Genomic DNA, 15,720 nt, shown 5'->3' on the forward strand with positions numbered 1-15,720 from the left:
GTTAACCAATGGTTTTGAAAAAAAAATGCCCAAGTACTGTCGGAACTCTGGAAAATAAAATAAAATAAAAATATTTATTTTTTGGTTTGTTTTACTTAAAAAAAAAAGAGCAAAAAAAAAAAGAAAAAGAGTTGTTTTTTTGGTTCGAAAAATAGGCTGTTATATTGTTTGTCAAAAAAAAAGATTTTTTTTTAATTGGAAAATAGGTTGTCTGAAAAAAAAGGGTCTTGTTTTAAAAAGTAGTTTTTTTTATATTTGTGCTTATGAAATGTCAAAAATAAAAATGAAAAAAGAATCCTATTTTAAAATAGTGCGGTTAATTCTCCCGAACTACGCGGGTTTGATTCTCACCGGATGTGAGATACGTAGACAACCCTCATCGGGTCCAACCCCACCTTTTGCTAAAATAGCCAAAAACAAATAAATAATAAAAAAAACATGTCAAAATTTTAGTTCTGTCATAAATAAGTCGGGTGATGCTGTTTTTGTCACAAATAGCCGAATGTTCCCGAAAAGGACGCCGGAGGGCTGACTTTGCATAAACAGCCACCTTTGGGTCATTTTTAAGATTTGGTCCAGTTGACTCACACAGCCTTAAAAATCTTCATCCCCGAGACGTTGAAAGGTCGTGTTTGCAATATTGAGTTTTCTAATTTGAAAAACGATAAAAAGAGTCATAAATAAGTCAGGTGATGTTGTTTTGTCATAAATAGCCGAATGTTCCCGAAAGGGACGCCGAAAGGCTGACTTTGCATAAACAGCCACTTTTTGGGTCATGTTTAGGATTTTGGTCCAGTTGACCCACACAGCCTTAAAATCTTTGTCCCCGAGACGCTGAAAGGCTGTGTTTGCAACAGCAGGTCTTTTATTTTAATTTTTTTTTTAAAAATAACAAAAATAAACAAAGAGTCAGCGGTCAGGTGAATACCGTTTGGAGTTTTAGTCAAAATAAGCCGAGCCAGCTTCGGCAGTGTCTTAAACCGTTATTGCCGAAATAGCCTTAGAATATCTTTCAGTTGTCGAAAGGCTATTTTCGTAAAAGAACGGACAAGTTTGTAAAGTGTCATAAAATAATCCTCCTCGGCCTCAAAATTCATGTGAAATTTGGAAGGGGCCACATTTGCAAAAAATAACCGTTTGGTTGCATTTGTCGAAGAGAGAAAGGAAGCTGGCCGTTTGTTTTTGAGTTTGTAAAACTTTTGATTAGAATATGTGGGTCATTTGATTTTCAAGTTTGTATGGTCATCTTTAAACCTTTGAAACCCAGTTTATTTTATTATGAAAATTGATAATTCCAAAAAAAAGGAAAAAAAAAGAAGAAAATATAAAAATAAAATACAGGGGTTCCCAAAGTACTTTAAAGGGGCAAATAAGCGAGCCGGGATGACGCATGTGTTTGAAGCAAAGCATGTTAGAAATGGTTAACTGCCTAGGAGCATTGCATCCCCAATGTGCTATCATCAAATCTGTTAAACTCTAACGCTAACAAGTTTGTTGTTTTCCACAAATATCAGACAGTTAGTTGTTAAAGCATTCTGGCAACACACCCTTACCAAACCAGATCCAAAGGACCGGTAACAACGAGCATGCCTACTTCAGAAAATAGTACCGAGGAAGAAAGGCCGTTGAGCCAGTTGTTAAAAGAAGCGATGGAGAAAATAGAAAGGATGAGACTAGAGATGAATGCAATGCAGTTAGCTCTGGCCAAAGCACAAAAGAGCGCTGAACCACTGGGGCATATGCCGGAATACCCTCACTCTGGCCCTTCAACAAGCCTCCCGAATCACCGTTATCTTCAGGAGAGAAGCCCCCATGATTCCCAAGCTCCACCACCCCATCAACCTCTCCCAACACCAAATGTTCCCATTTTTATGGGACCCACATCAGCCACCCTGCAAAGATCAACCAACGAGCCGTTGTTTCAGGCTCACAATACGCAATACTATCCCCCTGAGCCCACATTCCATGCACCAGAACCCCATACCTACAATCCGCACTTGGAGGTACCGGTAGAGATTGAAAAGCCGGTTAAGGTCCCAGAATAAGATGAGGTAATGAGGAAGTTCAAAATCCTGGAGCAGTCCTTCAGGAACCTGCACAGATTGGGCAACCAGGTCAGCGTGGCCTACAAGGATCTATGCCCTTTCCCGGACGTCCAACTCCCGGCTGGGTTCAAGATGCCTAAGTTTGATTTATATGAAGGGCACAGTGATCCCATGGCATATTTGCGGGGCTTTTGTAGCAAGATGAGAGGGGCAGGCGGCAAAGACGAGCTACTGATAGCTTATTTCGGTCAAAGCTTGAGTGGATCGACACTGGAATGGTATACCAGGCAGGATTCCAGCAGATGGTACACTTGGGATGATCTGGAGCAGGCTTTCGCGGGTCACTTTCAATACAATCTCGAGATAGTCCCTGACCGTCTCACATTGCTGAGGACCGGAAAGAAGCCTGGGGAAAGCTTTTGTGAGTTTGGTTTCCGCTGGAGAGAACAAGCAGCCAGAGTTGATCCTGCCATGAGAGAGGGAGAAATGGTGGACTACTTCTTGCAAACACTGGATCCAACTTACTTTGGTCACTTGGTGACGATGGTTGGAAAATCCTTCAATGAAGTAGTAAAGATAGGGGTCATGATAGAAGAGGGTCTGAGGTCTGACAAAATCCTGAATTACTCGGCGCTCAAGGCAACGACCCAGGCTATTCAGAGCGGCACGGGAGGTGCGTTGGGAAGGAGGAAGAAAGAAGAAATTGCCACGATTGAGGCAAGCAATTGGTCCAGGTCCGGCAAACTATACTACAACCAACCCAGACCCCACAGGACAAACTACCCATACAGCCCACCACAGCACTATTATCCACCTCAAGAACCACACTTCTCCGTGCACCAAGCCCAGACATACACTCAGCCTCCGGCTCGCCCGCAATGGCGTGCGCCGGCTCCCTAGAACACACATGCACCACCGCAAAACACCTATCCTCCACCAAGGGCATACAGAAACCCTCCAGGGGCGGGCTTTCGGGGAAATCAAGCTGCTAGAAATGATAGGCTACAGAGGCATAGAGTTTTTACTGAGTTGGGAGAAACCTACACCGCCTTGTTCCACAAATTGAGGCAATTAGGTTTGGTTAGTCCTGTCGAGACTAGAGGACCAAATCCTCCACCCCAAAATTTGGACCGATCAATAAGCTGTGAGTACTGCTCAGGAATACTGGGGCATGATACCGAAAAGTGTTGGAAGTTAAGGCATGCAATACAAGATCTTATTGATGCCAATAAGATCGAAGTCCAGACGCCGGAGGCGCCCAACATCAACCAAAACCCATTGCCAGTACACCACGAAGCTCACATGATCGAGCTGGTATTGAGGGAGGAGAGCCGAGGAAGCCCTCACAGACAGTGATGATGATCCAGGCCGTTCCGAAAGAAGGATCGACCGGCGGAAGACCAGGGGTACATTTGAAAGGGGAAGGTGTCAATCCAGTGGTGATCTTGGGAAAGAGTCCGTCCACCGCAACAAAGAAACCGGAGCCAGCCAAATTAGTAATATCAGGGACACCACCCACACCCGCAGTTGTGTTGAAAGGAGTATGCAGGGAACTGGTCACCATAAAGCCGGTAGTCCAATTGCCCATGATTGATAGCAAGGTCATGCCTTGGAAGTATGAGAAGGCAGTGGTGATGTACAGGGGAAAACCAGTGGAGGAGGATAGTTGTGAGGCGCAGGGACTAACTCGATCAGGACGGTGTTTTGCTCCAGTGGAGTTGAGAAGACCCAACCCAGCTACAACAAAGAAACCTGTGTCAGAAGAAGAAGTTGAGGAATTCTTGAAGAAGATGAAAGTGTAGGATTACTCCGTGGTCGAACAGTTGAAGAAAACACCGGCACAGATCTCGCTGTTATCATTACTGATCCATTCAGATGAACATCGTCGGGCCTTGATGAAGATACTGAATGAAGCTCATGTGCCCAACGAGATTTCTGTAAATCACCTGGAAACGACTGCCAACAAAATTTTCGAGGTGAACAGGGTAACATTTTCAGATGATGATCTGCCAATGGAGGGCACGGAGCATAATAAAGCTCTCTACCTAACTGTCAAATGCGAAGATTCGGCAGTTACTCGGGCATTGGTGGATAACGGCTCAAGTGCCTATATTTGTCCATTATCCACCCTGAACCAGTTAAAGATCAACCATGGAAGAATCCACAAGAATAGCATTTGCGTCCGAGGATTTGACGGAAATGGAACAGCCACCATGGGGGATATTGTACTTGAATTGACCATCGGTCCAGTCCAGTTTACCATGGAGTTCCAGGTATTAGATGTTGCGGTATCTTATAACCTTCTGTTGGGGCAACCATGGATCCACGTAGCTAAAGCAGTGCCTTCCACCTTACATCAGATGGTCAAGTTCGAGTGGGATAGACAAGAGGTCGTACTGCACGGCGAGGACACTGCGTGCACCATGGGAAGCGCCATTGTGCCCTTCATAGAGACCAATGATGACAAAGATCCCTGCGTTTACCAGATTTTCGATGCAGTGTCGGCAAATAGGATTTCCGAGGGTGAGATCATTCAGCACCCTAGGGTAGCTTCCGCAACGGTCATGATGGTTTCGGAAATGTTGGGTAATGGGTTTGTGCCGGGAAAAGGCCTGGGGGTTGAGCTTCAGGGGATTGTCCAACCTGTTTCCTTGCCCAAGAATTTAGAGACCTTTGGGTTGGGGTTCAAACCGACTGCGGCAGATGTAAAGCGAGCGCGGAAAATGAAGAAGAAAGTTTGGTTTCTTCCCAAACCTGTGCCACGTATCTCAAGATCTTTTGTTAGAGCAAATGCCAAGGGGTCACCGGTCCTAAAAATTCTCGGACCATTGATTGGGATGGACGGAGATTTGAATCAGAGTTTCGAGAGGCTATTCACTGATGTCAATATGGTAGAAGTTGGAGAGAGTTCCAGCGGAGCAGACGTACCTTTTGTGGGGCCTGAGGCCAAAACCAACAATTGGACGGTTACTCCTCTTCCTATCCGGGGGGAGTCCTGGTAGTAGGTTTTGATTTTTGCTTTCTTGTTTCGGATTATTCTAGGGTGTAATCCAAATTTTATTTTTTTTATTATTATTTTTTGTAAAAGTGTGAACCCTGTTATCCCAAATTTTAATAAAATTCTCTTCTTTTGCCTCATTTTGATTTCTGTTTTGTTCTTTTTCTTTCTGAACAGTTCTTTTTTTACTCGTTCTAATGACATGGCATGCACAGCGGATCTTCGACCTAGTCTAATAAATCAATCCGACTCTGACTTAATGATACAAGAGGTCGATCGTGGCAATGAGTCTGAATATGACGAGGATGAAGCCTTCGAAGAAATAAACCGAGAACTATTCCAATTTGAAGAGAAACCCAAGCCTAATCTGAATGACACTGAGGCTGTGAATCTAGGGGACACAGATAATGTCAGAGAAACCAAAATCAGCATCCACATTGAGCCAAATGTCAGGGAGGAATTGATCAAAACCCTCGTGGAATTCAAAGATGTTTTCGCATGGTCATATGATGATATGCCGGGATTAAGCACCAATCTAGTGGTTCACAAATTGCCCACTGACCCGGCATACCCTCCGGTCAAGCAAAAGCTAAGGAAATTTAAAACAGAGATGAGTGTGAAGATCAAAGAAGAGGTGGTTAAGCAGCTGCAGGCGAAGGTCATTCGGGTCACTCGATATCCCGAGTGGTTGGCCAATGTGGTACCAGTGCCGAAGAAGGATGGGAAAATCAGGGTATGCGTCGACTACCGCAATCTCAACAAAGCAAGTCCTAAGGATAATTTTCCATTGCCCAACATCCATATCCTGATCGATAATTGCGCTGGGTGCGAGATCAGATCCTTTGTGGACTGCTTTGCAAGATATCATCAGATCTTAATGGACGAAGAAGATGCGGAAAAGACAGCTTTCATCACACCATGGGGGACTTACTGCTACCGGGTCATGCCGTTCGGACTGAAGAATGCTGGGGCAACGTACATGCGAGCAATGACTACTGTGTTTCACGACATGATACACAAAGAAATTGAAGTGTACGTAGATGATGTGATCATAAAGTCTTGGTGTCAGGAAGACCATATAGCAGACCTAAGGAGATTTTTTCAAAGACTTCGAAGGTATGATATTAAGCTCAACCCAGCCAAATGCGCCTTTGGGGTTCCATCAGGAAAGCTGTTAGGATTCATCCTCAGTCGACGGAGTATTGAATTGGATCCATCCAAGATCAAATCCATCCAAGATTTACCACCGCCAAAGAACAAAACAGAGGTAATGAGTCTGTTGGGGAGACTAAATTACATCAGCAGGTTCATCGCTCAACTCACGGCGACTTGTGAACCCATATTTCGGCTGTTGAAGAAAGACGTTGTGGTAGACTGGACGGCGGAGTGTCAAGAGGCTTTCAACCATATTAAAGGGTATCTGTCCAATCCACCTGTGTTGGTTCCACCTGAGCCAGGGAGGCCATTAATTCTTTATCTGACAGTCCTGGAGAATTCGTTTGGTTGCGTGTTGGGGCAACACGACATCACAGGAAGGAAAGAGCAAGCCATCTATTATCTCAGCAAGAAGTTTACAGTCTATGAGAATAAGTACACTCAACTTGAGAAGACATGTTGTGCTCTAACTTGGGTAGCACAGAAGTTTAAGCATTATCTGTCGTCACATACTACTTACCTTATTTCACGCCTGGATCCTTTGAAGTATATTTTCCAGAAGCCTATGCCTACAGGAAGATTGGCAAAATGGTAGATATTACTCACAGAGTTCGACATTGTCTATGTGACGAGGACGGCCATGAAAGCCCAAGCATTGGCCGATCACTTGGCTGAGAATCCTATTGATGAAGAATACGAGCCTTTGAGGACGTATTTTCCAGATGAAGAAGTGATGCATATAGAGGAGTTAGAACTGAAGGAGGAACCGGGGTGGAAGCTTTTCTTCGATGGGGCTGTGAATGCAAAAGGAGTTGGAATAGGAGCAGTACTTATTTCGGAAACAGGACATCACTATCCTGTTACAGCTCAGCTACGTTTCTATTGTACCAACAACATGGCTGAATATGAGGCATGCATTTTGGGCCTACGATTGGCTGCAGACATGGATGTTCAGGACGTCTTGGTCTTGGGAGACTCGGACCTCCTAGTACATCAGATCCAGGGTGAATGGGAAACACGGGATTTAAAGCTTATACCATATCGACAATGTTTGCACGATCTGAGCAAGCGATTTCGATCAGTGGAGTTCAGACACATCCCGAGAGTTCACAATGAGGTTGTCGATGCCTTGGCCACTTTAGCATCGATGTTGCACCATCCAGACAAGATCCATGTTGACCCGTTGCATATTTAGGTTCGTGATCAACATGCTTATTGCAACATGATAGAGGAATAAGTGGATGGCGAGCCATGGTTTTATGACATCAAGGAATACCTCAGGATGGTGATATATCCGAAGCAGGCAACCAGAGACCAAAAGAGAGCCATTCGACGACTGGCAAATGGATTTTTCCTCAGTGGAGGAATGTTGTACAAAAGAACCCCAGATCTGGGATTGCTGAGATGTATTGATGTCGGTCAAGCCACGATAGTGATGACAGAGGTACATGCTGGAGTCTGTGGGCCCCATATGAGCGGATATGTATTGGCAAAGAAGATTCTGCGAGCGAGATATTATTGGCTCACTATGGAGCATGATTGTATCAGTTTCGTACGAAAATGCCATCAGTACCAGATACACGGAGATCTGATGCATTCTCCACCAATGGAACTACACACAATGTCAGCACCATGGCCATTTGTGGCATGGGGCATGGATGTCATTGGGCCTATTGAGCCGGCAGCTTTGAACGGTCACAGGTTCATTCTGGTAACCATCGATTATTTCACTAAGTGGGTTGAAGCCAAAACTTTCAAATCAGTAACCAAGAAGGCAGTGGTGGATTTTGTCCATTCCCATATCATCTGTAGATTTGGGATCCCGAAAGTGATAATCACGGACAATGGTGCTAATCTTAACAGCAACTTGATGAGAGAAGTATGTGAACAATTTAAGATTACACACCGTAATTCCACCCCGTATCGGCCCAAGGCAAATGGAGCGGTTGAGGCAGCCAACAAAAACATAAAGAAGATATTGAGGAAAATGGTTGAAGGATCCAGACAATGGCATGAAAAGCTACCATTTGCATTGTTGGGATACCGCACTACTGTTCGTACTTCAATAGGTGCAACTCTTTATTTGTTGGTATACGGAACTGAAGCAGTAATACCAGCAGAGATTGAAATTCCATCCCTCCAAATTGCCACTGAAGCCGGGATTGACGACGATGAATGGGTCAAAGCTCGACTAGAACAGCTGAGCTTGATAGACGAAAAAAGATTGGCAGCAGTGTGTCATGGTCAGTTGTATCAGAAAAGAATGGCAAGAGCATACAATAAGAAGGTGCGCCCCAGAAAATTTGAAGTAGGGCAGCAAGTATTGAAACAGATCCTCCCGCATCAGGTCGAAGCAAAAGGAAAGTTCGCCCCAAATTGGCAAGGGCCTTATATCGTGACCAGAGTGTTGTCCAACGGTGCTTTGTGTCTAACAGATATCGAGGGAAGATGTGTCGACATGACTATCAATTCTGATGCAGTCAAAAGATATTATGCGTAATTTCTTTGATTATGGTAGTTATTGGTTCGTTTGTTTGTATTTGGTACCTATTGGATAATGAAATGACGGAGGCAATTCTTTCTTCTATCCAAACACTTTTAACCCTTGCTTCCCCCTTTTTGAGCCTTAAGTTATTCTTTCGTACCCCTCTTTTGGAATCACTAATGGGAAAAGATATGAAAAAGAAGAAGAAGAAAAATTTAAAAGAAAAATGAAAAAAAAAGAAAGAAAGATAAAGATCACAAGAAAAACAAAAGCAGTGGGAACTACGTTTGACCTGATTCCTCAAAGAGGATACGTAGGCGCCTCACGGCTCGGTCACAGTGTGCATAGTTCAACATAGTATAACAAAAATAAAATCCCCCAAGCAAAGAAAACTGGGGCAGAAGTTAGGTTTTAAAGTTTCAAAAAAGGTTTGATTCCAAGAGTTGTAGTAGTTCACCCATCAAAGTTATTTTGAAATTTTGATAGCCTTTCTTTTAGCCCCACGCCGAAACCAACATCGATGTCCAAAAAAGACCTCCCGATCAATATCCGAGAGGTGGCAAGTCAGGCAAATGAAAGCCGACAATAATGCACTGATCCCCAGCAAGAAGAGGATCATAAACTGGAAATGAATTGATAGCCGAAAAGAATTTCCAGAAGAGAGAGTCATATCGGCAACACTCCAATTCCCCGCTGAAAAAATAAAATGAGAGAGTCTTATCGGTGAAAACCTTCACAGGCACCATAAGGCGACGAAAGATGAGAGAAATGAAACGAGAGAGTCTTATCGGTGAAAACCTTCACAGGCACCATAAGGCGACGGGAGCTGAGGGAAAGGAGAGAGTCTTATTAGTGAAAACCCCTCGAAGGGCAATATAAGGCAACAAGATAGATTGGCAAAAAGGGTCTGGATTTGCGAAGAGGTGAGCACCTATTTATCCCCAACAAGTGAGGCCATTAGGAAGATTAATTGATACAAATAGACTGAGTTGATTAATCCATAATGCATGACATAATCTTTGAGACCAGTCATACCGTCCAGATAAGTTCTTTCCTTTTCTTCTCCCCCAACGTTTGCTCAGGAAGATTTTTTTTTCTCTTTTTCTATCTTTTCATTTTCTTCGTCTAAAAAGATTTTTTTCCAGAAATTTGTTTCGAAAAGGATTTTTCAGAGTTTACTACCATGGGCCGAAAGAGTACAAGGCAAAATACGAAGGGGACAGGCCAAAGTCAAAACAATAAGACAAAAGGTGTTTGTTGCAAAACCAAATGACAAACTGTCCTGGAAAGTTAAGAGGAACATGAAGAAAAGCGGGAATCAGAGGTTTAAAGACTTATGAACCAAGTTCCAAAAAGATCCCCGGCAGAACTTCGATAGATCACTGACCAAGGTCCAAGGGGGTCAGACAAAATAGAAAGGGGGAAAGAGGGAGAGAGAATTAATCCGCAACAAGATAACCCTAACAGTCTTATCCTCAATAACGTTATCCCCAGATGATAACATTTTATGCCCTGCAGTGCTGGGAGAAAATAAACTTTTAAGGGAGTAGTTTTGGAGTTGAAGAGAACTCCCCCAGCATGTTTTGAAACAAAAGCGGGGAAGAGATAAATGAAATACCATCCCCAGCAGGAATATCATCCCCAGCAAGCAACTTTATCCCCAACCAGTTTTGGGAGCACAGAGCAAGGGAAAAGGAAAGGAAAAATCATCCCCCAGCAGGAGTGACATCATCACTCACCATGTTAAAACTAACAAAGTTTTCTTTGATTTTTACAGGAAAATAAAGGTTGATGATGGCAGAAAAACACGCCACAAAGAAGGTCACCAAAACCGAGGCAGAAAATTTTCTGTCGTTGTTAAAAATTTTCTCGGAGGAACGAGGAAACAAATCCAAATACATTTTTTTTTATTTTTTTTTCATGTCCTAGGTCGCCCACCAGTATAATGAGAGGAATACATTTCAGTCTTCATTTCATGTCCTAGGTCGCCCACCAGTATAATGAGGGTACGCATTTTTTATTCCATGTCCTAGGTCGCCCACCAGTATAATGAGGGTATGCATTTTTCATTTCATGTCCTAGGTCGCCCACCAGTATAATGAGGGTATGCATTTTTCATTTCCTGTCCTAGGTCGCCCACCAGTATAATGAGGGTATGCATTTTTCATTTCCTGTCCTAGGTCGCCCACCAGTATAATGAGGGTATGCATTTTTCATTCCATGTCCTAGGTCGCCCACCAGTATAATGAGGGTATGCATTTTTCATTTCCTGTCCTAGGTCGCCCACCAATATAATGAGGGTATGCATTTTTCATTTCCTGTCCTAGGTCGCCCACCAGTATAATGAGGGTATGCATTTCTGTTTTCATTTCCTGTCCTAGGTCTCCCACCAGTATAATGAGGGTATACATTTCTGTTTTCATTTCATTGATCAGGCGCCCACCTGTATAACGAGAGGAATACTTTTCAGTCTTTACATTTTATGTATCAGGCGCCCACCTGTATAACGAGAGGAATACTTTTCAGTCTTTACATTTCATGTATCAGGCGCCCACCTGTATAACGAGAGGAATACTTTTCAGTCTTTACATTTTATGTATCAGGCGCCCACCTGTATAACGAGAGGAATACTTTTCAGTCTTTACATTTTATGTATCAGGCGCCCACCTGTATAACGAGAGGAATACTTTTCAGTCTTTACATTTCATGTATCAGGCGCCCACCTGTATAACGAGAGGAATACTTTTTAGCCTTTACATTTTATGTATCAGGCGCCCACCTGTATAACGAGAGGAATACTTTTCAGTCTTTATATTTTATGTATCAGGCGCCCACCTGTATAACGAGAGGAATACTTTTCAGTCTTTACATTTCATGTATCAGGCTCCCACCTGTATAACGAGAGGAATACTTTTCAGTCTTTACATTTCATGTATCAGGCGCCCACCTGTATAATGAGAGGAATACTTTTCAGTCTTATACTTCAGGTTTTGAAATCAGTAACCCCTCCAAAAGGCAGAAGGTTACAACAGGAATCTCCAGCAGGAAACAATAAAAAAACCCAACACCGGGAAACAGAAGGTTGCAACAAAAGGTCCTAGCATAAGTCCAAATTCAGAAATCAGAAAGAAGACAGAAGGTTGCAACGAGAAGTCCAGCACAAATTCAAGCGCATGAGTCAAAGGGAAAATAAGACAAAAAAAAGCGGCCTTTGAACCTCAATTGATCCCAGCATAACAAATCTGACGAAGAAAAGCTGTATCCCCAGAGAAACCTTTGAATGTTTAGGGGAGGAAGCCATATCCCAGCGGACCGAACAAGATAGTGAGAACTGGGATTCAGAAAAGCAAAAGGCCAGTGCCATCCCCAAGTTTTCGGAAGAAAGAAGCGCCGGAAGAAACGCAAGCCGACAAGAAAGCAAGACAGCAAAGACAAGTTGAAAATAGATAAGATCTTGTGATCCATAGGCTAGCCTAGCTTCTGATTTTCTTGTTTTCTTTTGGATACGGTGTAATAAGGAGATCAGTAAGGCAGTGGTAACAGTATACAACAGCAGTAACAGCAGAACCACAGTTCTCTGGTAGTCCCAGCTACCAAAACTTCCCGAACTATATTGACCTAATTCCTGTTTGGCCCAGGATATGTAGGAAACCTCTGAAGCAAAGGTTCGGTCAAATCTTTCAAAAAATGCTTCACGCGGAGTACTCGGATGGGCAAAAACCGCTCACTTTATCTTTGCACGAAAACCCTTCGTGTTTTTCGGGCAAAGAGGGGCAGCTGTAAGCACGTGATTTTTGCCCTATGAAAGAATTACTCCCAAAAATTCAAAATAAAACAATTTTCCTTTGTGTGTAATTTTTGTTATTTTGTGGTATTTTTGTATAATTATTTGTATTTTTATGAGTGCATGTTTATTTGTTTTAATTAATAAAAATATAAAATATATCACATTTTCATTTAGTATTTAATTAAGTTTGTTTTGCAAAAATGAAAGTCACAAAAAATAGGAATATTTTGCATTTTTAGCATTTAATGTCAAATTATGCAATTTTGTTTTAATTGGTGTTTAATTGTGTATGATAATTGTTGCTAGGAGTTTAATTAGTATTTTTGGAGTTAATTTAGTTTGTAGCTCAATTTAGAATTTTAGTTTTATCAAAAAAAAAAGAAAAAAAAGAGGGCTACAAAACGTTAATATTTGAATTGAGTCTAATATAGCTATTTTGACTATTTTATTTTATTTCTTCGCAAAAGAAAAATTATAAAAAATATATATGTAAATTTTAGCTTATGTATTTCTCATAAACTTGAAAAAATACAAAAAAAAAATAGTACCTTATTTTTGTACTTTATATAATTTCGAAAATTATAAAAAATGTAGTTTTATTAATGTTTTGTAGGCATTTTAAACTTAAAAATATAGAAATAGTACTTTATATTTTTATCGTTGTATAATTCCGAAAATTACAAAAAAAAGAGTATATTAACGTTTTGTAGCCATTTTAATCTTGAAAAATACAAAAAATAGTACTTTATATTTTATCTTTATATAAAAACGAAAATAACAAAAATAGTTTTATTTATGCTTTGTAGCTATTTTAAAAATAGTTTTGTTTTAAATGTTAGTCTTATTTTGGTAGTTATTTTGCTTGCATAGGATTAATTGAATAATATCGTGTTCTATTCTCGGGTCTGGACAAAGAATAATATTTGGGTTCAAACTACCCGTTTTTAGGCCTAATTTTCGGACCTAGCCCGTAATAATCCGAGCCCACCACACATGGGGGTCACGCGTGGGGAACTCGGACGGAACACCACACACGGGGAACCCCACCATACATGGGGGACATAAGTCTTGGACCCCTACACACGTGAGGTCCATGTTCTTTGAACAAAGACAAAACACACGAGGGAGGGTGGATTTTAAAGGAGAAAAATTGGAAAGGAACGTGGGGGAAAAAATTCTGAAAAATTGAAGAAGGCACTGTTCACCTTCTTCTTCATTTTGAACAGAAGAAAAACGAAAAAAAAAATGAAAAGCCTAGCCCGAGGTTCCTCCATCCTCACCCAACGACCACTGCTTTGTCCTCCATAGCCATAACCAGTCCAAACAACCAGTTTTACCCCCGTCGCCTGCTTCACGTCGATTAAACCCCACTACCCCTGTCGCCTGCTTCACGTCGACCAAACTCCACTGCCCAACACCCACCAGCCACCCCACTGCTTCACGTCGACCAAACCCCACTGCCCAACACCCACCAGCCACCACACTGCTTCACGTCGACCAGCGACCACTGCCGCTGCTGCTCCCCGTCGATCATGGCAACAGCGAGTCCAGCTGCTGCCACTGCTGTTCCTCGACGCCTCACCACCCTCGTCCCTCTATCTAGTCCGCCATAGGCCAAACGACTAGCTTCTGCTTCGTCCTTTTTCGACGTCCACAAAACAGTCCGTTCGACCTCCAATAGTTCAACTCCGAGTTCGACTTGGGTTCGTTCATGTGTCAGATTTTTCTTTCAAGATTATTTAGTTCATTTGATTTATTTTCTATTATGTTTTGGTTTTAAGCATTGTTCATAATCTTGTTTTGTTCATTCTATTTTTTGGATTATTGAATCTTTGTTTAAAGTGTTATTTTTGTAAATCTTGTCTTGTTCATTAGTTCTCCTTCTTCTTCAATACCTTTTATTTGGTCAAGGTTTTTCTTCTGTTTGTTTGAGTGTGCGTTATAAGCTACCTTCGATTTGAACAATTTCGTCGAATAGTTAGTTTATGACTGCTTTGTTTGGACGAGTACAACCCGAATCTTTTCTTTGGTCTGTTTTGATGCTTGAATCATTTGTGTGAATTTGACTTAAGGATTGGTTGTAGCTGTGTAGTGATTTGGTGTAGTTGTAAATCATAGAGGTTTAAATACAGATTGCTAAGAGTGAGGGCAAGGCAATAATAATAGGGGATTTTTAGGGGTATTTTTGGGTGTTTAAAAGATTTAAAATGTTTAGTGTTAGTAGTCTGCCAGTTGAATATTCAGTGTATAATTAAATTAATGAATTATTTAATGAAAAAGGAATTAGTAGTGCAGAAGACACCCTGTCTGGTATCTTTAAGGGTGGGAAATCAGAAAATAAGCATGGGATTAATGATAAAAGTGTATAGATGCACATGGGAGGGAATATACAGGCTGAAAGTGAAAAACTTTGAATAAATAATGTTTAGTTCTAGCCTATAAATAGGAGGAGTTGATATAGAAATAGGGGACTGAAAATTTAGAGAAGAAAAATTTTCAGAACTTAAAAGGGAGAAATAGGCTAATTTTTCAGAACTAAAAATCAGTCTTTGAGAGTTAAAAACTGAAAGTGAGGTCCTTTTCTTGACTACTGAAATCAGAACTTTGTTACTGCCTCTGTGGATTGCGTTTAGTGCTATTGATTTTCAGTCAGGCTTTTCGGGGTTTTTCAGTTTGGTTCTGACCATTGTTACACTGGTTATTGCTGGTTTTTGTTGCTGTTATTTGCTGTGGGATTCTGTTGTTGTGCTACTGCTGTACATTGTTGCTCCTGACCTCTTTTCTCTATTTGTAATTCGAATTTCAGGTACACATTCGAATCTTGTAGTGATAAAGCTTTGAAGTTGAAATGCAACAATAAAATCCAACCGCTTCAATAAAGTAGATAGTAGACAATCTGGTCTATTTAGTTTTTTTCTTTGTGAACTGTTTTAATTTTTTTTTGTATAATTGGACTGAAAAGAGAAGGAATCGTATAAATGGTCATGCGCTGATATAACATGAACCTTTCAATTTTGTTAGATTAATGGGGTAAATCATGATAAGTAGCATATCTCTAGTTAGTTGTTTGTTTCCATGCATATATTCAAGTAGTCCATAAACGAGATAGAGTACTTAGTCAAAACCCGATTAGTATTTCGTTTAGATGGTTAAAACTAATTTCCATTAGTCCTCTTAAGTGATTATACTCTCATCAGTATTGGCATTAATTCATGTTACAAATAATCTCACATAGATAGATTGTGGACTT

Source organism: Nicotiana tabacum, chromosome 18, assembly GCF_000715075.1.
Source record: "Nicotiana tabacum cultivar K326 chromosome 18, ASM71507v2, whole genome shotgun sequence".
Taxonomy (NCBI): domain Eukaryota; kingdom Viridiplantae; phylum Streptophyta; class Magnoliopsida; order Solanales; family Solanaceae; genus Nicotiana; species Nicotiana tabacum.